At 48.5% G+C, this 23,160-nt stretch overlaps 1 long non-coding RNA gene across 1 annotated transcript in view; it reads left to right on the top strand.

The window, feature by feature from the left end:
- Gm34828 overlaps positions 1–20,041 on the top strand; it is a 76,409-nt gene extending 56,368 nt beyond the window's left edge. The window contains exons 5-7 of the long non-coding RNA XR_001779197.1: positions 4,571–4,681; positions 11,064–11,217; positions 19,282–20,041. This is a non-coding gene — a long non-coding RNA (predicted gene, 34828). The remainder of the gene's footprint in view (positions 1–4,570; positions 4,682–11,063; positions 11,218–19,281) is intronic.
- The last annotated feature ends 3,119 nt before the right edge of the window (positions 20,042–23,160 follow it).

Below are 23,160 nucleotides of genomic sequence, written 5' to 3'. Positions count from 1 at the left end.
GATCTCTGCCGTCAATCATGCCCCCGTGGCACCCTAACACATGGTGCCGGAGTGTAATCAGAGCGATGGTGTTCTGATCTATGAGCGATGTTTATCATCCCAGAGCTGGTACCTTGACATATTACCTTAGCTTGCTGTCAGCAGGACAGCCCCTTAATGTATTTCTGTAATCCATCACCCACCACTGGCGGCCAAGGAGACCTGCTGACGCCGGTCTACCAGAGCACTTTCTGTGAGTCTGAGTTCTCAGTTCTTAAAAATTCATGTTTGGGAGTGTGAGTATCTGTAGAGTTAGCGAGGGAAGGAGCAAGGAAAAGGAACATGGAGGGAGAAGGAGAAGAGAGAGGAGGAGGTGACACAAGAAGACAGAAGAGAAAATAATGGGAATAAAAAAAAGAGAAAGGAGCTGAGGGAGGAAGAGGAAGATGGCAGAAAAGAGGCAGAGAAGGACCAAGGGAGAAGAAGGAGGGATGGTGGCCAGCCCAGGGTTTAAGCAGCCAGATGGAGACAGTGGGAGCAGTGAACTGGACCCCCACCCTACCTCTGCTCTATAAGATGTGGTTGAGGAGCCTTTGTCGTCCCCAGTGGACTAAACTAGATATGGGGCTAAGTGGCATTGCTGTAAGGGTGGGAAGCCAGGAATGGTTAATTCTTTCCCTTCTAGAGAGAACACCATAAGCCTCATGGGAAATCAAGACCCACTTACTCCGCCCCTGTGGCAGCTCCAGACCCTTGTATCCATCTGCCCATGGGCCACCTTTACTTGGGACCACTCCAGCAGAGAACCCCAAACTGTGGTCACCCCTCTGCCCTGACCTCCCCCTACCCCACCCCGCTTCCTTGTAGAGTTGAAAGGGCCACAAAGGCAAGGTCATCTTGTCGTCTTGCAAAGGGGCCACTCGCAGGGCTCGTGTGGTCTAGCCTATTTTTCTCTTGGCCCTTGCAGCACTCCCTAAAAGCATAGGAGCTTTGGAAACTGATCAGTCAGCAGGGATCATGCACTTCTAGAAGCTGGGGCTGAAGTGTATGTGATCCATTTCAGTTGCTAATATATATTAATCACAGGCATTGTAGATGAAGATTTTTTGAAAAGATTATTTTCATTTATGTATATGTATTTCTCTTTCTCTCTGTGTGTGTATGTGTATGTGTGTGTGTGTGTGCATGTGCGTTTGTGCATATGTGTGTGTGTGCTAATGTTGGCAGAGGTCTGAAGATGGCATTAGACTCCTGGATCTGGAGTTCCAGGCGGTTGTAAGCTACTTGATATAAGTGCTAGGAACTAAGCTCACGTCCTCTGGAAAAGCAAGGGAATGCCCTTAACCCCTGAGCCATCTCTCCAGCTCTGGAGCTGGGGATTAAAGTGATGGTAAAGCAAGAAAATTGGCATTAAAACTGATTTCAGAGGAAAACATGGGCTTGGGCCAGTGGCTCAGAAATGCACCTGTGAGTAAAAGGTGTGGTCTGGATGCCACATCTCTGTGGAGTCTGGCACTTGCCACTCAGGCATCACCTTTTATTGCTGTATAATATTCCATGGTACCAATATACTATAGCTTGCTCAAGCGTTCATCACAGGATAGTGTTCATTCTTCTAATGGGGTTATTTCACAGATCAATTTTTTTTGTTGTTGTTTAACATGAAGTACAATTATCCATTTTTCTTTAATGTATTATGCTTGGTATCTCAAGCTTAAAACCTTAGATCACGAAGATTTTCTCTGATTTAATTTTTTAAAAAGACTTAGTGCTTTTCATTTCTAAGTTGAATTTTATGTAAACAATTAAACTTGGGGCAGGCTCTTTTTTGAGTAGGGGTCAGTCCCTGGATGGGGAGATCTGGGTGCTGTCGTGCCCTGGGAACCACAGGGTAGAAGAAGAGAATCAGCTCCTTCCTCCAAGGTGTCCACAAGCACATCATGACACACAAATAAGTGTTTAGGAAAGCCAGAGAGCTCATGTACCTGGGTTCTTCCTGGTCCTCCCAACTGTCTATCGCTAGGCCATTACCACACACTTGTGATTCAGTGTCTATGGACATCCTAAAACCCACTAGGCTGGAGGGAGGCTGTACACCATGGAGGGAGGATGTGCACCATGGAGGGAGGATTGCAACATGGAGGGAGGATTAGACCATGGAGGGAGAATTAGACCATGGAGGGAAGATGTGCACCATGGAGGGAGGAGGTGCACCATGGAGGGAGGATGTGCACCATGGAGGGAGGCTGTGCACCATGGAGGGAGGCTGTGCACCATGGAGGGAGGCTGTGCACCATGGAGGGAGGCTGTGCACCATGGAGGGAGGCTGTGCACCATGGAGGGAGGCTGTGCACCATGGAGGGAGGTTGTGCACCATGGAGGGAGGCTGTGCACCATGGAGGGAGGTTGTGCACCATGGAGGGAGGATGTGCACCATGGAGGGAGATTGTGCACCATGGAGGGAGGATGTGCACCATGGAGGGAGGATGTGCACCATGGAGGGAGGATGTGCACCATGGAGGGAGGCTGTGCACCATGGAGGGAGGATGTGCACCATGGAGGGAGGAGGTGCACCATGGAGGGAGCCTGTGCACCATGGAGGGAGCCTGTGCACCATGGAGGGAGGCTGTGCACCATGGAGGGAGGCTGTGCACCATGGAGGGAGGCTGTGCACCATGGAGGGAGGATGTGCACCATGGAGGGAGGCTGTGCACCATGGAGGGAGGATGTGCACCATGGAGGGAGGCTGTGCACCATGGAGGGAGGATGTGCACCATGGAGGGAGGCTGTGCACCATGGAGGGAGGCTGTGCACCATGGAGGGAGGATGTGCACCATGGAGGGAGGATTGGACAATAGAGGGAGGGTGTGCACCTGAGCTGGTATTTTAATCCATTGCTTTCTCTCTTTTGCTTCTTTTCTGGGGGTTAAACTTGAGTTGCCAGAGTTATCCATCAAGTTCCTTTATCCACTGAACCATATCACTGACTCTTTAAAAGAAAATATTTGTTTGTCGTGAGTACTTTGGGGAGCTGTGCCTCTGCTTGCAATACTAGGATTACAAATATGGCTATGCCTAGCTTTTCATGTGGGTTCAGGAAATTCAAACTCCCGTCCTCATGCTTGCACAACAAGCACTCTCCTGAGCCGTCTCCTGCCCCTTCTATCGAGCTCTGAATGCATCTCTGTGTTTGCCCCAGACATCGTGTTCTGTGCACACAACTTTTCTACACGGATTGCTGTCATATTAGCAACCCAAGTGAGGCGTGCAATCCCTCACTCCTTTTATGTCTCCCCCATTTTTGACTTAATGATTTCTTCCACATCCTTTAGGCATTAGAAAGTGTTACAACTGTTGCCTCAGCCATCAAATATAAATGATAAAAACTCAACAATGGAGAGGAATCTCATTTTTATCCATGTTTATGATTAACACATTCTCTTTTGTGAAGTGGATAATTAATACTAACCATCAAAGCACGGGTGGTGGTGGTTTATTTTATTTATGTGTACATGTGGGTCTTTGTAGGTTTATACCATGTGTTTGTAGGTGTCACCAGAAGCCAGAAGAGGGCATCAGATCCCTTGGAGCTGGAGTAATTGGTTGTGAGCCACCTGACACGGGTTCTGGGAACTAAACTTGGGTCCCCTGGAAGAGCAGGAAGTACTTTTAACTTCTGGGCCATCCCTTCATTCCCTCTTTCTAAGGATTTGTTGATTTTTGGAAAAATTTCAGCCATTATTTCTTATAGAATCTTTTCAGTGCCTGTTTGTCTTTGGAGATCCTAATGACATGAAATCGGCTCTTTGGCTTTGCTCCCACGGTTCTCTGCTGCAGTACGCTCTGTTTTTCTTTTAGTCTAGTTTCCCTTTGCCTTTCAGATGTACACTCACTATGCCCCTGTGTTCAGCCGAGTGTTTTTCTCTCGCCTGCCTTCTGCCTGGAAGCCCACTCACTGGGCCTTTTCAGTTTGGTTATTGTATTTTTCAGTCCTAAACTTCCTGCCTGCTTCTCTCCCAGTCTTTGCTGGTGCGTTCCGGGTTCTTGTTTGTTCCACACATGTCCGTGCGGCTGCTGTAGCATTTGTCTCCTGTCTGCCTTGTGCTCTTTGTAAGATAATTTTCACAGCTCTGTCATCCAGTGTTGGCATCTCATAATGATCTGCTTTCATTCAGTGTGAGTTTTCTCTTCTTGATGATGAGTTATTTTTATTTGTGAGTGTTTGTGTGTGTGTGTATGTGTGTGTGTGTGTGTGTGTGTGTGTGTGTGTGTATGTGTGTGTATTGGCCTGTGCTAGCAGAGGCCAGAAACGGATAGCAGTGTCTTCCTCTGTGGGTCTCCAGCTGTTTGTTCTAGTCTTATGGAACCAGGGGCTCGCCCATTCATTGAGGCTGGCTAACGAGTTCTAAGGACCCACCTGTCTCTTCTTCCCCAGCACTTGGATGACAGAAATGAACTTGGCTTTTATGTAGGTGGGTGGATGGGTGCTAGGGATCTGAACATCGACTCTAATGCTTGTATAAGCCTTTTTCTAACAGAACCGTCTCTCCAGCCCCAAGGAAAGATACCTTTAACCTTCCTTATATTGCAGCATCCTAATCCGCAGGTAAAATTCAACTTTGTCCATTCTGTCCGTGAATTTGACTTGGGCCTGCTGTGTGTGCAGACTGGATCCAACGTCTTTCTGGATCATCACCCCCAGGTGAGAGGAGCTTCCTGGAGGGTCTGGGGCCTGTGGGTTGGGTGGACACTACATACAGCTCGCTCAACGCTCAGTCTCCTCCTCCCTCTTCTCCTTCATCCCCCTCCTCCTCCTTTACCTCCCAGCCCCCACTCTGCCTGCACGCACAGCTGTTTTGGCAATGTAGCAGCCTGATTATCTTTCAAGTAGCTTCTTGGAGCAGATGTTCGTGGCTCCTTCCTGTGCAGAAAACAAACAGGCAGGGTGTTGTCATTTGCTCCCCAGAGGAAAATCCCTCTGCTGCCACTGCCTTCTCAAGAGGTTGGGGTGTCTGCAGAGTCTCTGTGCACTTCTCCTTGCCAGAAATTTAGCTCCAGATGGGTGAGGGGAGTTCCTCGGGTCTTGTGGAGTGTGTGGCCTCACAAGGATGCTGGGATGGGAAGGCACACACTCATTAGAATCATACTTGGACCCCAGAGGCTGGAGGAGATGCCTCAGTGGGTGAGAGTACTTGCTGTGCAAGCATGAGGACCTAAGTTCGAGTCCCAAGTGCCCATGTAAATAAGAAGGGTGGAATTGGTTATGAATTTGCCTGTAACTCCAGGGAATAGAGACAGGAGGATCACGGGCTTGCTAGCTGCCAGACTAGTTCAGTTTCAGCAAGAGATCCTGTCTCAAGAAAATAAGGTAGAGAGTAGGACACCTGAAATCTTTCTCTGGCCTCTGTGCATACACACAGGTGCACATATACCACACACAGACACCTACACACAATGCAAATATACCACACACAGATGCATACATACAGGCAGGCAGGCAGACATACAGACAGATATATACACACACTGAGAGACATACATACATTCATAGACACATACACATAGAAACACACACACACACACAGGGACATATAGACACACACAGATGAATACACACAAACATTTACACACAGAGATACACACAGAGACACACAGACAAACACAGATTCACACAGGGACACTCAGATACATGCAGACACATACACAGACATGCATAGGCACATAAAGATGAGGGCTCACACACAGAAACACATGTACATGTACATGTACACACACACACACACACACACACACACACACACACACTCACTTCAGACTTCTATTTAGCCTCTAAACATCACCTAACTTTTGAAAACTCCCAGGGGTTTGTCCCAGGTTAAAAAATCCCATTTGTGGACTGGAGAGATGGCTTAGTGGTTAGGAACATTGAATTTGCTTTACAGAAGCCACATCAGGGATTCATTCTAAGGCTGTCTTCTGACTTCCATGGGGACTTGTCATTGTGATAAAAGAAGTGGGCTTTCATTTCTGGTGGATGGGAATGAAGGTCCCTTGTGATGTCAAATCTGTCTTTTAAAATGTGCCTTTGGGGCCATCTGGATGGCTCAGAAGGTTAAAGGCATTTGTGCCAAGGTGCCTGACACCAAGCCTAACAACCCCAGTTCAATCCAGGCCTGGCATGGGGGAAGGGAACCAATCCCTACCAGTGGAGCCTTCTGACCTCCACACACGTACCCTGGCACAGGCATACCTCCCCCAAATAAAATAATAAATGCTAAAAATATTTACAAATAAAATAAAATGTGACTCTATTAATGGAGTCGTTGAGGTCAGAGTCAGGATACCAGCAGCTGTAACAAGTGTAGGCAGAGTCACCCATCCTCCATGGGCTAATTAGAGACACAGGACTGACATGAAGAGAAAGGAGATTTAGTCAATGTGGCCACACGGGAGAGAGGAACAAAGGTCTAGTGATCCTCCTGACAGTCCATCTTCAGAGTCTCGACACCAGGGTTGGGGTTGCATAGAGGCCAAGAGGTATGCACAGCTAAGGAGTCCTGGTCAAGGAGTGGCCCTGTTCCTTACTGACCCATCAGTATTATCTCAGGTCCAGTCTGTCCTGAAGGTGGTCTGACAAGTTGTCAGAGCCCTGTGAAATCTCATCCTGGAGACAAGTTCCCCTCTGGCTGGCTCCAAGGCTTAGGGTTTCCTTCTTCCAGCATGGTGTTCCTGGGGAAATTCCAGTTTCTTGGGGTACATTGTTGCAATAGTCTGGACACCAAGGGCAGAGGCACAGCATCACTTTGGAACATCTTTATCCCTCCTGGTGCAGGCTATGCCCCCTTTATCTCCTGACTTCTGCTGGAAACCAGGGCTCCTGGTGGCTCAGGCAGCTGGGTGCAAGGTGGACAGGCTGCCCTGTGCCAGACTTGGGAGAACCTCTTGTCAGAGAAGCCAACTTTCACCATGCCATATGCAAGCTGCACTCTTAGAGTCTTGGTGAGCCTTAGGTGACATGGGCGTCCCCAGCACCTTCCATCTCCTCTGCTCTTCTGTAGAAGCAGTTGGCCTTCATGACTGTGGGCTATGTCTACAGCATCACATCAGCGACAGGGGCAGCCCAGGCTTGGTTTTTGGCATCACTTACCAATGTCTGCCCACTGACCAACGTCTACGGGTTCCCAAGGTTGACGGTTGGGCAGAAGCTCTTGGTCTTTCCTGAGTGGCAATGCCAGGCATGCACCAACTTTCCCACCGGCACCTGACTATACATGCTGAAGTTGGTCCTGTGGTGGTGCATACCGTCGGTGCTACCATGGCCTCCTGGGTGCTTCTGATGTCCACTAGTGCAGCTATTGCTATGGATTTTTGTGAGTCTGAAGTTTCCATGCTTCCCTCAGTCTGGGTGTCATGGTGGCAACCCAGAGGATACCAGTGGTGTGACTCTCAGTTTAGGTAGTCCATGGCTGCGAACTGTGGGCCTGTGCTCCACAGCCCTCTCATTTGTCCAGACTGGTTGGCATTGGTTGGCTACACCTGGTTCCACTCTGTGGAACCCCAGTCTCTTCTGTTGTCCTGCTCTGTATTAGCCTAGACTTCTGCCCTGACCAGTTCTTCTGTTCATCCCAGCCTGCTCTGGTGTGTTTGAACCAGGCTAGTAACTCTTCTCTTCTTTTCACCCATTCAGTTATGGTTGTTTTTCCTGTCTATTCCTATTCATACTATACTGTTCTTACTGATCCCTCCCCCAATGTGATCTTGTCCCAATCCACTCTGCTTCCTTGATTCTGAGAGACTGAATCTCCTCTGGCCTCATGGTACCCTAATGGACTTAGGAGGAGCCTGCTGCTGGGGCCCAACCGTCACTGTGGTGGTATGTGCTGGTGGTCCTTTTAATGGAGGGGAGCAGAGAGGTAATTGGGCCACTAGGACCCTGACTTTGAAAGTAGTTGATAAGGTCTCATGGGATGAGTTAGTTCTCACCAAAGTAGGCTGTTATAAAGCAAGGTGAGCGACCCCCTGTGCCTGGTACCTTCTGTACACAGGTGACTTCATTTCTGTCCCCTTTCCCTACTGAGGTGCAGCCAAAGGGAACATTTGTCAGAGGTCAGACAGGTGTGGACATCCCATTTTGGACTGTCAACCTCCAAAACCACAAGCTAAGTAAACATCTTTTTTTTTTTTGATAAAGTATCCAGCCACCAGTGTTTTGTTACAGCAATGTGAAAGGATAATAATACTGCATTGTGTCTTGTTGTTTGCTGGAAATCCATGAGACTATAAGGAGAAAAAAATCCATCCTGGGCAAGAGAAAATACCTCTGAAGAGGGAGTGAAAGATCGAGAGGAGAGAGATAAGGCCAAGGGGCTTCTGACCTGTGATGGGAAGGTTTGGTTAGGAAGTGAGCTTGTCTAGCATCAGTGGTACCCTAGTCTACAGACTAAGCATCAGTGGTACCCTAGTCTAGAGCCTGGGAAAACCTGAAGGATTCAGTGAGGTGGAGGGCTCTGAGTCCTGGGGAAAAGAAGTGAGAAGGTAGGTTGGATTCTGTAGGAGCATTGAAGGCTCCATGTGAAGTTACTGTGTGACTTGGGACTCTGTTGGCTGTAGAGCAAGTACTTAGCTTCTGAGCCACACATCTGACAGCCCTAAAGATAAGTAGTTCAGAGGGCTGGACAAGCACTCAGTCTAGTGTCTGGTCAGACTGGGAACTAACATCATTAGTTCTCAGAAAATGTTCTCCTTGGGCCAGCAAGATGGCCCAGCAGACAAAGGAGCTTGCTACCATCCCTGATAACTTGAGTTCAGTTCCCCAGGACCTACATAGTAGAAGGAGAGAACTGATCACAGAAAGAGGACCCCTGACTTCTGCACATATGCTGTGGTATGTGTGTGTTTTTTTGCCCACAGTGAATTAATATATAAATAAAATAGTAAGATAAAATACTCTCCCTGTCTCACCTTGCTCCATGTACTTAGTCCAGCTTGACTTTACTAAGTAAGCAGTGAGCCTCAGTTTTACAACTAGGTAATGTGGGTAGCATGGAACAGACACGAGGCAGGAGAAAGGCTCTGTAGAGTTGTTGCCTTGAGATTGAGGGGACTCCATGCATGATCAATATTTGTTGACTGAATGACTGATTGTAGCTCTCTCCCTTGGACCTACCATAATAACACTTTGTGGAGAGCTGAGCACACAGACGGTGCCTAATAAACATCCATGGGCTTGCAACAAATGGTAAACGAATATAAGAGAGTGGGAGGCAGGAGACCCCCGTTTCCAAAGCAGAGCAGACAGGTGGATGCTGGGGCCGAGCCGATGAGCCTCACAGCAGACCTCCGGGTATATTCTGAATCAGGGAATTAGAAGACAATGGGAGAGACTGCCAAAAAGAATTTATCTCGGAAGTGGAGTTTGGGGAATAGCACTAATATTTTCGGAAATTGAAACTCCAACCATGAAATTGCCTATCATTTATCATACGCGGGCTCTCAAAGGGGAAACGGAAAAGCATTTAGTCTTATTGCTTTTTAAACACACAGTTGTTGAGCACAGCCATCTAGGCTGTGGTTTGAGGAGATGGTGTGTCTGAGAGGGTTTGGCCGGCAGCTCAGTCCCACATAATGCAAGGCTGTTCTTTGCAGACTCTGGTCTGCCTGTACCTGAGCTGTGCATGGTGTAGATCTCCAATGAAGCCAGTCCTGGGAGGCCTCTGGCCAGTCCTTGGAACCCCTCTCACCCCACCCCAGCTTCTGCTAATGTCAATTAACTCTGCCACTTTGAGAGTCCCCCACACTTCCAGTGCCCAGTTGGCCTTTCTTTTCTAAGTGTGTGGTATATGTGTGCACATGTGTGCTCACATTCATGTGTGTGCATTAGCTTGCATGTGTGTGTACTTGGAGACCAGAGGCCAATGTCTTTCACACCTTGTACTTTAGGACAGGGTCTCTCACTGAATCTGGAGCTCACTAATGAGGGTAGACACAACATCCAGCAAGCCCTAGAGTGCTTCCTGTCTCCATGTCCCTAGTGCTGGGGTCAAGGCTTGCTGCCTTGCCCAACTTCTACATGGGCACTGGGGACTTGAACTCAGGTCCAAGCTTGTGGCATAGTGCTTTCCTCTGCCAAGCCCCCTTCCCCTTCCATTCGGTCTCTATCTTCTTTGTCTTTAGAAGCCATGACCAAGCTCAGTTATAGCCAACTCCTCTGTTCAGGGATTTTTACTCACACCAAGGTGTAGCTAGAGAGACAGCGGGCCAACTTGTCTCTACACTCATCACCTTGAACCCCAGGGCTGCTGTCTGTCTGTCTCTCCACGGTGCTGCAGTGGTCCTTTTTGTACTCCTCCATTCTCCAAGGAAACAGCTGCATCCTCCTCCTGTCCACACCTGCACTGCTGCCCACCTCGCCTGCTCCTGCTTTGTTCAGGAAACAGCATCTACAGAGAGATGTCTGCCTGTGTGAGCCCCACATTCCCACACCTTCCTCCCCTTCCTCTGATGAAGGTCCAAGGATGCGACCTACAGGTGGACTGTTGGTCCTCTTTCGGCATCTTCACCTTTCCCTCCCTGCTGTCATAACAGGGAGCTGGGAATGCGGCCCTTAGGATTCCACACCTCTCTCCAGTTTCCACTCCATTCTTCCTCTCCCCCCGGATTCTGCTCTAAGAGCCAATCAGCTCCTGCCTGCCCTCTCTCAGTGACATCCAATAGATTCCCTGTGGACACTCGGTGTCAGGTCATATGATCCATTTTCTTTCTCTTTCCCTTGGCCTTGGGCAGTGGTGGATTCAGGCTCCTTCCCTGTTTCCTGCAACAGTTGCCAGGCTGGCCTTCCACTTCTTGTCACGTTCCTTCTCAGGATGCTTGCCACCCCTGCTACCATTGCCCAGCCTATGTGGGACTCCTTCCCTATCTGGCTTTGAGGTCCTTCCCCTTTTAATCTCCCAGTTGTCCCGACATAACCTCATCCTACTTCATCCTGTAGCACATCCTAGCCTCCTGCATTTGACACCCTCACCCCTACCTCCTGCCCTAGCCTCAGCCTCCATTCAGGGGTACAACTACTTGCTTGACATTGACAGGAAATGCCTAGGAACCACCTCACAAGCAAGCAGCCAAGGCTGGGGAGATGTTTCCACCAGTACAGTGCCTGCCTCTCAAGCATGAGGGCCTGAGCTTGATCCCCACACAGACTGTCAGGTGTGATGGAAGGAAGCCATGGACATATAACAGCAGGTAGGTAGTATCAGAAGTAGTGGAGGGGGGGCTGTGTCAGATGCTGGGATGTGCAGAGTGCTGGACAGAGATGGCAGCAAATGTGTAAAGTGGAGAATGTGTATGTATGTATATGTATATATACATATATATATACATACAAACATATATATGCGTGTGTATGTACATATGTATATATACATACTTACAAACATATATATGGTATACATACATACACACACATACACACACATATGTGTGTGTGTGTGTGTGTGTGTATAAATGGTCTGCTTCCAGAGATGGTGAGGTCAAGGATGTGACCATTGTGGGAGTAGACAGACAATCAATAGTTGGTACCCATCAAGTAGAGGAACACGAGGCCCCAAGGTTGGATGTGTCCTTAAAGGAGATGTTGAAGTTGACAAAAATGAGATGCAGGGGAAGCCAGAGGCTAAGGATGTGCTTAGTCTACAGCACACAGAGAGCTACAGGGAGAGTGGGCCTCTTGACAAGGGGTTCAGGGGAGCTGTGCTTAATTTTGCATTTAAAGTTTTTATTAGCATATATTAATTATACATACCTCTTGCTTTCGTTTTGACAACTTCGCACATATATATGGTATATTTTGATCATGTCTCTGGTCCCTGCCATCTCTGCTGACTCTTGTCTTTTCCAACTAGTCCCCTCTACTTTCGTTTTTACTTTGTAATGAACCAGTGGATCCAGTTAGGACAACTTACAGGAGAGTAGGCGCCTTGCCAGAGGCTACACCACTGAAGGGAACGTCTTTCCTAGGGAGGCAGAATCCAGTGTGGGGAGGGACAGCAGTGAGTAGAAATGATGCCCACTTCACCTCTTTGTCCTTGGTATATGGGCTGTGGGAGCAAAGCTGGGTTCTCTTGGGTGGGGCAGGGAAGCCAGACACTGGTTAGGACAGAGTTCAGATACACATCTGGAATATGGGCATAGCTGGTGATCATGCCTGGGTGCCTCTCCTCTCCTCTCCTCTCCTCTCCTCTCCTCTCCTCTCCTCTCCTCCCCTCCCCTCCCCTCCCCTCTTCTCTTTTCCCCTCCCCTCCTCTCCCCTTCCCTTTGTGTGTGTGTGTGTTCCTGTACATGTGTGAGTGGAGGCCAGAAGTCAACCTTAAATGTCATTCCTCAGGATGACTTCTGCTTCTTTGAGACAGGGTCTCTCAGTGGGGTGGAGCTTGCTGACTCAGCAAGACTAGTGAGTCCCAGAGATTAATTCACAAGCCTGTGCTACCACACCTGGTTCTGGGAATCGAACTCAGGTCCTCATGCTTGCAAGATAAGTCCTTCCCTGATGGAGTCATATGCCACTCACGCTTCTCTCTGCCTCCTGTCTCTGCAGAGTGACACTTGGCTTCCTTGTTTGCCTCTCTGAACGCCCCCCCCACCACCACCACCACCATGCCCCAGGTTCTACTCTGGACTTCTCTAGCTTACTTAGGCATTCTGAGAGCAGAGATGGCGGCGTTAACCTAGCTAGCTCATGCCAGTGGGGTGTGGCTCAAGATGGTTCACTGGTAACCTCACCCCCACCCTTAATTCTTCATTGAAACGAGATATTGGCTCAATAACAAATGTGCCTGACCACAAGGGCTCCGAGGATAGCGGTTGCCACTGACCGGGTGCTTGCTCCTTGCTGGCTGAGACCTGTATTTATGTCATTTCACACCTTTGCCCTCTCCCCGACAGGATTTTTCCCTTTTAATTTTAGAGATTAAAAACTGAAACTCAGAGATGTTAAGTGACTCAACAAAATTCTCACAGCTTGGGAGCGGCGAAGCTAGGATTAGAACCCAGAAGGCTTTGACTTCAAAGTCTACCTCTTGCCAGGAGTCTTATCTCTGAGAAGTCCATCCCTGACTGGGTACCAGATTGCAGACCAGGACAAATAGACTCCTTGGGTGGTCTCACTGGCAGAGGTGGCTGGGTGGGTTGCTCCCCCCCTCTTTAGCTTCTCTGGCTGGGGCAGGCCTGCATGCACAGCAACGGTCTCCAGGCAGCAATAGGATGAATAACTGATGGTGATTAGCTAAATCATAACATCGCTCATGCCACGCATAAGCGATGAGACAACCGGTGCCAGGCCTCGATGAGCGGCAGCGGGCACCCCCGCGTCGCCGCCATCCTGTCCCCCTTCCCGCCCCCCAGCCTGGAGAAGCCACCGCGGCGCCCGATGCCGCCCTGTGTTATCAGGCACATGAAGTGCCGCTTCAATGAATATAGATTGACCTTATTATAGCAGCCGGCTGCTGGTGCCAGGCGCAGCCAGGCATACTTTGCACAAATTAAAGGTGTCAGCATGTAATTTACGGTTCATGGAGGAGGAGAAGGGCTGGTGGGGGTGGGGGAGGCGCCAAGGTGGGTAGGAAGGAAGGTGGGCTGCGGTGGGGCTGGCACAGGGGCTCTCACACACTAATGACAGGAGGTGCAGCGGAGGTGTCATTTCCATCCCTGGCTTTGCTCATTTTCCCTATTCATCGCTCAAAGGTGGGGCTGCCCCCTCCTCGAAGTCCCCCCCCCCACCTCCGCACCGTGTGCATGTGTGTGTATTTTGCAGCTAAATTACTGGTTTTACCTGAAGAGCGTAAAGTAGGTGTGCTAATTTACGGCTTGGCAGATAAAGCCTCAGTATGGGGAGCTGTCTGGGAGGCCTGTAATACGACATCATTTGACTAACACACCCCAGAGCGACTTGACATCTCAGAGTTGGGCCTGTGATTAAAGTTGTGGCTTTCTTCGCCTCCCTCTCCCTTCTCCGACACGGAGAACAGATTAAACTCTAAGTAATAGATCTCGGGTTTCTTGCCATCCCACTGATATACACAGTACACAGTTTGACACAAAGAGTAAGTTATAGATCACAAACAACAGCCTCTGCCCTTCACCGCCCAGAATTAATTTCCCATTTGCTGAGCTTCCCTGTTCTGCAGGCCCATTTCCTGGTGAGCAGGGCCGGCTCCCCTCCTGCAATGGCAGGGGATACAAATGGATAGGGACACTTAGCTCTGGACAGGTAGCGTGACCCTAGAGGCTTTCAGACAGGATAGCTGAAGGGAAGAAGTGACTTCCTAGTGTCATCTCCTGTGTTTGGGTGGCTGGGTGGGGGTGCTCAGCTGGGGCTTCTGATTGACAGCTCTGGACCCTAGATGTGGATGGGGTCATGCTAAGGGGGAAGAAGGCAGAGGGGCTAGACAATGCCCTGAATGCCCCCAAGTTGCCATGTAAAACTGTCTCCTCCACCCCATCTGGGTCATGCTTAGAGGTCACTGATGCCTTCATTGGTCCCCAGGCTTGGCTAGTGTGGGTACCAGCAGGAGATGGGAGGACAGAGCTCTCTCAGATCTTTTCTGCTTCTCCTGAGTGATACCCCACCCTAGGAAGAACTGCTCCTCAGACGTGGGAGGGGACAGTCCCAGAACCAGCTCCTGTACCCCCTAGGACAACAGCTGGCAGCTGCTCTTTCCCTTTAGCTACCTCATGATCCCTTATGGTTCCTTTAACCCTGTTGGCCTCTGTCACAGCCTCTCTACTCCTACCTCTGCAGCTACACCATCTAGGGGAATTCTCCCTCCCATGGGGACCTGACTGGTACCTGGGGTACCTATTCTTTCCCTACCCTCAAAGACTCTAATGCCCCAGTCCTCTGCCTGAAGGTATGCAGCAAGCAGGAGGCATTCAGATCTCCATGGCAACATGCTGTCTGTTAGGCCATTCTAAGACATACCGCAAAGGACTTTATACATGGAAACCCCATTGTGGGCCCACGTGACACTACCTGGCTAGGCCCAGTAAGTAGCAAAAGTGTAAGGCCTGGAGATGCGGAACCCAGGTCTGAACTTTAGCCTGGCTATAGGCACAATGTCCCCTTCATTGTGTGTGGTTTTATCATTCCTGGTTCTCATGTGTGCATACACATATATACCTAAACACAAGGCATGCATATACACACACACACACACACACACACACACACACACACACACACACACACATAGATACACACACCACACATACATATATGCATACACAAATACATATCTAAACACACAGGCACGCATATATACACACACACATATATATATACACAAACACAACTGCATACACATATGCATACTCACCTATTTTACACACCATGTGCACACATGACTTGTATATCTTGGGGACAGAAGTTGAGGATGATCAGGGAGGAAGGTCCAGAAGTGGCAAGGGCTAAAGATGGCTGATTGGGCCAGGGAAATCAAGAAGGATTTTTTTTTTCTGGAAGAGGCAAACTGGTCCTGAGATGATTAGACTGCCATTAGAACAGACTACATGGGACCACCAGGTTGCATGGCGGTAGGGAAGTGCATTAAACGTACAAACACCAGGGCCTGGAGAGGTGTCTCAGTCAGTAAGGTGTTAGCTATGCCAGCATCAGGACTTGAGTTCTGATCTCCAGCACCCATATAAAAGCTAGGCATGGTGACACATGTCCAAAACCCCAGAGCTGGGGCAAGTGGGGACATAGGTAGGTCCTGGAGCTTGCTGGTCACCTGTCACACCCAGTCGACCGGACGATCTCCAGGTTCAGTGAGAGACCCTGTCTGAATAAAACAAAGTAGACAGTGGGTGAGGAAGACACCTGATGGGCCCAAATGCTTGTCTATGTGTAGACACATGTCTACAAAAGCAAGCTCACACACCTGTCTATACACATCACACACATCACACACACACACACACACACACACACACACACACACACACACACACACACACACTACAGATCAAAGCCTTCTCACAATCTTCCCGAATCAGGCCCGAATTGGGGGTCGCAGCCCTGAGAACCATGTTGTTTTTCTTCCAAGGGCATCTAGACCCCTCCCCTAAGCCCCACTGCACACTGGGAAGGACAGAAATGAAATAACAGAGGCCGAGGGACTTGCTCAGTGTCTCACAGCAATAGTTCTAAAGCCAGGAGAGAACTCTGTTTCTCTGCTCCCAGTACAGTGCTCACTAGGGACAACTACCTACTCACACCCCCACCCCCAGCTTTCCAGAGGACAGAGTAAAAACGAAGCTTCCCTAGAGACCCGGGCTCAGCCTCCTCCCCCACCCTGCAGCCGGTTCTCAAGATGGCAAGTGGGGGGGTGGATGAAGGTGGAGGCAAAGTGAGAACACGCCTGGAATAACACGACATTTAGAAGCATGAGTCACACTGGCACTTGCTGTTTTCTCCTGCTTCCCCCTCTGCACCACACACCCCCAGGCGCTCTGAGCTGTAGGAACACCGAGTCTGGACAGGGCTTTGGGGAACCTGCCTCAGGGCGCCTGCAGGAAAGAGAGGAGATGGCTCTGAGCCTGGCGCTCCGCCTCCTTGCTTTGTAACTGTCTGATACATTGTACTTCTCTGAGCTCAGCCCAGGACCTTCGGCATCAGGCTTTTCTGTTTCCTGGTGCCACCATCTTCCGCTGGTTCTTGACAAGCTCTCTCTTTCCTGCTGTTCTAGAGCTCTACTGCTCTGGCGTAGTCAAGGAGTCTCTCTGGTGCCTGTGATGGCCGGAGAAGGGAGGACCTGGTTGGGTTAGGGGCTGGGCAGGTAGTATGAAATGCTTCAGACTCCTTGTTGCCAGTCTCAGCTCAGGATCAGTCAGCCTGCTGCATGACTAACGGGGGGATGTGGGACAAGGACAGCCAGTGGTCCCTTGGGCCTCCTCAGCTTGTGCCCTTTGTCTTCACTGGAAAAGGTGACTGGATCTTCTTTAGGGTGTGCTGGACATAGGTGCCTGGGTCTTCCACCTGTACTACCTTGAAGTTCCTACATTGATAATGGAAGAGATGTGTGTGTGTGTGTGTGTGTGTGTGTATACAGACCCAGCCAGATCAGGCAAGCCTACTGGATCTCAGGTCCCTGCAGTTCAACAAACAGTCTTGGGCACACAGCAGGTGCCTGGGACAGATGCTGAATGGAGCCTGTGACCCCCTTGGGTCTTCTCAGTAAGCAGAAGGCTAAATTCCCAAAGTGGTACCTTTGGGCAAGGATCCTCTGTGAGCCAGGGCAAGGGATAGGCTAAGGAGCCCTGTCTATGTGTGCCCTCTGGGGTCTTACTGCAGAGTGATCCCCCCAAAAAACAAAAACAAAATCAAACAAACAAACACCCCCAGACACCTGCATTATATGTGACTCTTAACATTGTATTCATTGGGGCTTAGATGTGGGTGGCACACAGTAGGTGTGCAGTTCATCTAGGTGGTGGAGAGAAGTGAATGAGAAAGAAAAATAGTTGTTGGGGCAAGGTGGGCATGTATAGAGAGCCATTTTATAGATGAGGATACAAAGTTTTAGGGACAATGTAACCTTCCCAAGGTACAACCTGCCTGGTCTCCCCGTTGGTGCCTGCCTGTCTGTGTATAGTCCACATAATGGGTAAACAACTTGCTGGACCACAGGAACCCTTAGTGCTCCAAAAGTTTCCCCTCCTCTTCTTCCGCTCTCTCCCCTCCTCCCTCTTCCTCTTCTCCCTCTTCTCCTCCTCCGCCTCCTCTTAGCCTTTGGTTTTATCATGGTATTTTCAGAAGTGCACACAGGATATTTTGGTCATATTATTCTGACTTCACTCACTCTTGACTTCCACCCCAATCTGGCTGATCCCCAATTTCACACAGACCTCTGTCTACTTTCATATACTTTGTTATTGCACTAATATTATCAGTTGTGCATATGCCTGATTATGCAAAGCTGTCAGAGGACAGCTTTGTGAAGCCCATTCTCTCCTTTCATATTTACATCAGTTTCAGGGGTCAACTCTGGTTGCCAGGCTTGGCACACCTTGCCAGCTATGTATGTATTTATGTATGTATGTATGTATGTATGTATGTATGTATGTATGTATGTATGTGTGTATAATATATGTATATACATATATGAATATATATATTTTTTCTGGTTTTCACATATGAAAGAAAATGTATGATGTTGGTCTTTCTGGACCTGATTTGCTTCACTTAATATAATAGTCTTCAGTTTCATTCACTTTTTTACAAATGACATAATTCCATTCTCCTTTATAGCCAAACAATACTTTACTAAATAGAAAATACTCATCAATTTAGTATATACAATTTCCTTACATATCCATCTGTTTACGGGCATCTAGGCTAGTTCCATACCTTGGATACTGTGACCTTTAGGCAATAAATATGGAAGTGCAGATATCTCTGTTAAGTTGATGTTTATTCCTTCATATGCTGTCTTAGTCAGGGTCTCTATTCCTGCACAAACATCATGACCAAGAAGCAAGTTGGGGAGGAAAGGGTTTATTCAGTTTACACTTCCATACTGCTGTTCATCACCAAAGGAAGTCAGGACTGGAACTCAAGCAGGTCAGAAAGCAGGAGCCGATGCAGAGGCCATGGAGGGATGTTCTTTACTGGCTTGCTTCCCCTGGCTTGCTCAGCCTGCTCTCTTATAGAACCCAAGACTACCAGCCCAGAGATGGTCCCACCCACAAGGGGCCTTTTCCCCCTTGATCACTCATTGAGAAAATGCCTTACAGCTGGATCTTTGTGGAAGCATTTCCCCAACTGAAGCTCCTTTCTCTGTGATAACTCCAGCTTGCGTCAAGTTGACACAAAACTAGCCAGTACAGATGCATACCCAGGAAAGGAACAACTGGGTCTTGCTGTCCTTTAAGGAACCTCCATGCTAATATCCACAGTGGCTACACTACTTTATAATCCCACTGCCCAAGCAAGACTTTTCCAGGAGAGATGCGATACACATGTCTATCACCCTGTAAGTGTTACAGCTCTGAGAGGAAAGGAATCCTGGCAGCTGGGAGCCAAGGAATACCCAAAAGTCACACCACAAAACAAAACTCACACCAGAGATTTACTGGGAAAAGGACAACAGGGTGCCTCTGTTCAAGAGAGAAGCAGCAAAGAGCTGAGCAGGAGGCAGGCTATACAGGATTGCTTGAAGCACGGAGTTTCCCAGAGTGGTCTGTTCTTGGGGCAAACTCAGGGATTGGTGGGAATTTGTGGCCTAATCTTGGGCTTTTTTTTTTCCTCTGTAGGCTGGAGCTTAGCTGCCTGCATCTTGAGGGTCTGGAACACGTCCTGATGGCTGTTGGAGTACTCTGGCAATGAGGCCTGGCTACTCAGGTCTCAAGGGGCTTACACACCCAGAAAGAGAGTCCACAACAGACCAGATTCCACCAAAGTCCATCTTAGTGAACTAAAAAATTTTACTTGTAGGAATATGGGTGAGGGGTTACTTACATGAGCAGAAATGACCCAGAAACAGATACATCACCAAAGCCACCCAGCATCGGTATAAAAGCTAGAAACCCAGAGCCCACTGCACAACTTGAAGGCAACTCAACAGGCTGAAGACTCCCTTTCAGGTGCCTCAAGTCTTAGCCTCTTCCAGGCAGCTAAGTTCTAGGCATTTTGGTCTCAGCTTCCTGAGTCTCCTTTACAGTATGGGTCCTCTGAAAATGACTATTAGCTGTCTTTAGTATTTAGTCTATGGGAGGCAGAGTGGCCTAGTGAATCTAATCAGTTTCAGGGACTTCCTGAAGTTATCTTGAGTTGTTTATTTCCTGTTTTAAGGAGCTTCCCTGAAGGATGGAGTTTCACTCTCAGAGGAAACTGCTACACAAAACACACCAGCAACACATAAACATTCATCTAACCCCCTACAGACACCAGCATTTGTTGATTTTTGGTTTTGTTTGTTTGTTTCTATGACAGCCATTCTGACTGCAGTGACATGGAATCTCATCACATCTTTGATTTGTCTTTCCTTTATGGCTATAGACATTAAACAGCTTTTCATGTCTCTGTTGGTTACTTGCTCTTTTGGGGACTATTCAACTCATTTGTCCTTTTAATTGCTGGGTTCAATTTCTGAGTTCTTTATACATTCTGTATACTAATCTCTCATTGGTTTAATAGCTGGCAATGATTTTCCTCTGATCCCAGACTGGCTGTTCACTCTGTTGCTTTTCCTTTGCTGTGCAGAACCCTTTTAGTTTGAGGCAAGCCATGGTGCACTTGTTTTAAGGAAGAGGAAAGGTAGAAGGAGACACGGAGACATTGGTGAGCTCTACAGCCCTAAGTGGTGTGCAAATGCAACAGACCTAAGAGCCACCGAGTGAGGGACCTGAGCGGAGGCTACCTGAAAGGACCAGAGTTGGCACAGGACACACCAAAGACCAAGATCTCAGCACAAAGGAGATTTATTTGCCCCAGAGGGACAAAGGACAGGGAGTAAGAGTCAAAGACAGGGGAGAGAGGACTAGGGAAAAGGGAAGGGAACAAAGGATAGGGAAGGGACGTTTGCCTGGGGGGTACAAAAGACTGCCACTGGGTAGAGAGAAGACAAATGTGGTCTGTAGGCAAATGGAAATTTATAAAGAGAAAGGGGGAAACCATGTGTTATGATGAACTGTTTAACATTCATTGGGCATGTTAATTAGGGTAGCCAAAAGGAGACTTTTGAGTACTGCACTTCAAAACTTTGATAGTTGGACATTGGTAGTCAGTCTAAGAGGAAGGAAGTGGCCAAACAAGGGAATAGACCTTGGTGGCTAGCTTTAGGAATGTCACATAACAGTTTAGCAAGGTAGAGGGAATCAGGGAAGGGCACGGCCTTCCAGAGCCATGTTTGCCATACTCAGGCTGGCTAGAGCCCTTCACTACCTGTATAGATCTGAAGCCTCAGAGGAACTATCCTGGCCTAAGTCTGTCAGACTCAACTCAAGCCCAGCATGCTTTGCTTCCTCGGTCAATTTTATGCAGGTTCCACCCTCCTAGAATCACTTCCTGGGTGCTGCCTGACTTCTAACTCAGCTCCAGTTCATTGATGACGGAGAGCTTGAACTTGTGTGTGCTTTGTGTTAGAGTTAGCAAGACCCTAGGCTTCGAGAAAAAAGCAGAGAGGGTCTAGGTGGCTGGAAGGGGTTCAACCCTTCAACCACCCTTCACACACATACACACACACACACACACACACACACACACACACCTCTACCTGCTACCTCTTAACAATGACCTTTGGCAACTAGGTCATTTCTCAGAACCTCAGTTTCCTTAACTTTTAAGTGGGGTGATCTTAACTACCTAGCCACAGGCTTTCTGGGTGAAAGCAACAGGATGTTATAGGTTATAACTGACTAGGGAGTCTGGCACATAATGGCTATACAATAAGAAGTAGTAACTGTTGTTATCACCAATCTTCACTGGGCAGCTCTTAGGTGGTCTCTGCCCCAGAATCCATCTTAAAGGAAGCCTGCCTCTTCAGCCATAGGTATGTGCCTGTGTAATTTGCTGTTGGTGCCAGTCTTGTGTCCTGCACTCTGTCTATTCTCACTCTGTCCCTGGACTGTCCTAGTCCTGAGAGGTGAGACTGAGTTTCTTGGGCTTCCACATAACAAAGGGATATGACAGCCTTGGTCCTAATACTGACTTCCCTGGCTGGCCTACTAGAGCCAGGGAAGACACCATTGAGATGAGACCAGGGGTGGTAAGTGGCTGACCAGGGGCAGGCAGAGCATAAACCTACAGACAGGTGCTGCCAGCTTCCTGCCAGCCACCTGTCACTCAGCCATCTGGACCTGTCTATGCTGGAGGAGGTCACTTAAGAAGGTAGCCAAAGCTAGCCTGTGAAACTCTAGTCACATGGCAGGCTTAGATGTCATAGCTTCTAGAATTTCCTCTCAGTCTGTGGGCTTAAACAAGGCTATCTTGAGTGCTCAAGTCCAGCAGACCTCTCAGGGGAGCTGGGTCCATCTGAGGCAGGACAGCTGTGGATGCAGGTTTGTGTGAGTGTGCTTATGTATGTGTGTGGTAGATGAACACATGTACATATACAGCTGGACATCTGCAGAGGACACAGGATGATTATAATACCCTGCTTTAGTATCCCCTGCCTTACTCCCTTGAGACAGGGTCGCTCATTGAACCTGGAGGTAGACTTGTGGCCAATATGCGCCATTGGTCCTCCTGTCTCTGCCTGCCACTGGCCTGGAGTTACGAGTGTATGTTAATTACCATGCCCATTTTTTAATGTGAGTTTTGGGGATTTGAACTCAAGCCCTGAGTCTTGTGCAACAAGCTGCCTTACCACCTGCTGAGCCATCTCCCTTGTCCAGTGTTGCTTTCTACACTGAATTTTTATTTGAAATGAGGAGGGAGGATGAGAAAGGGGCTTTGCTGTGCTTCTCTGCAATGGTGAATACAACCTGCACCATCCACCCATCCAATGCCCTGCCCTAGCTCCTCTTAGCTCCCCTGATGCAATGCAGCTTTTGTCTCTCTACTACCACTTCTCCATTGACAAAGTCAAACCAGCCCTCCTCTGTGCCTTGGCCATTCCCTCTGCTTGACATACTTGCCCCTCCTCCTTACTCAAGGGATTCCTTCTTTATTCCTGGGAATTTCCATGCCGCAGGGAAGGTGCCCTTTTAGGCCCATATCTCTAGTGGGAATTTAATTATTAATTATTAAATTAATAATTAATTATTAATAATTAATTTAATTATTTTTCCTTGCTTCTCTCTGTGTATCTCTGTATGTGAATGCATGCATGTGCTCACCATGCATGTAGGACAGAGGGCAGTCTATGCATCATGCGTAGACCATGAATTCCGGGAATTGAACTCAGGTCCCCATGCTCCTGTGATAAGGACCTCACACATTAAGCCATCTCCATGGCCCCATTGCCTCTCTTTTTAATCTCCCTACAATCATGGGGACTCTCTAGAGTTGAGTTAGTCTTTGGAAGTTTAACCTCTTTCTAAGGTGCAGTGCCCAATTCTACAGGTGCTTCCTAGGGTCTTCTGGATCCATGCTGTCAGACAGGGAACTCTGAGGCTCATCTGGAAAGTTCTTCTGACTTTCCAAGGAGGGTCATGGCATGTAGTGTAAGGCTCATTGACCACTAAAGAACC

This window comes from Mus musculus, chromosome 9 (assembly GCF_000001635.26).
Source record: "Mus musculus strain C57BL/6J chromosome 9, GRCm38.p6 C57BL/6J".
Taxonomy (NCBI): Eukaryota; Metazoa; Chordata; class Mammalia; order Rodentia; family Muridae; genus Mus; species Mus musculus.
The sequence above is the reverse complement of the archived record's forward strand: the minus strand, read 5'-3'. Positions and strand labels throughout refer to the sequence as shown.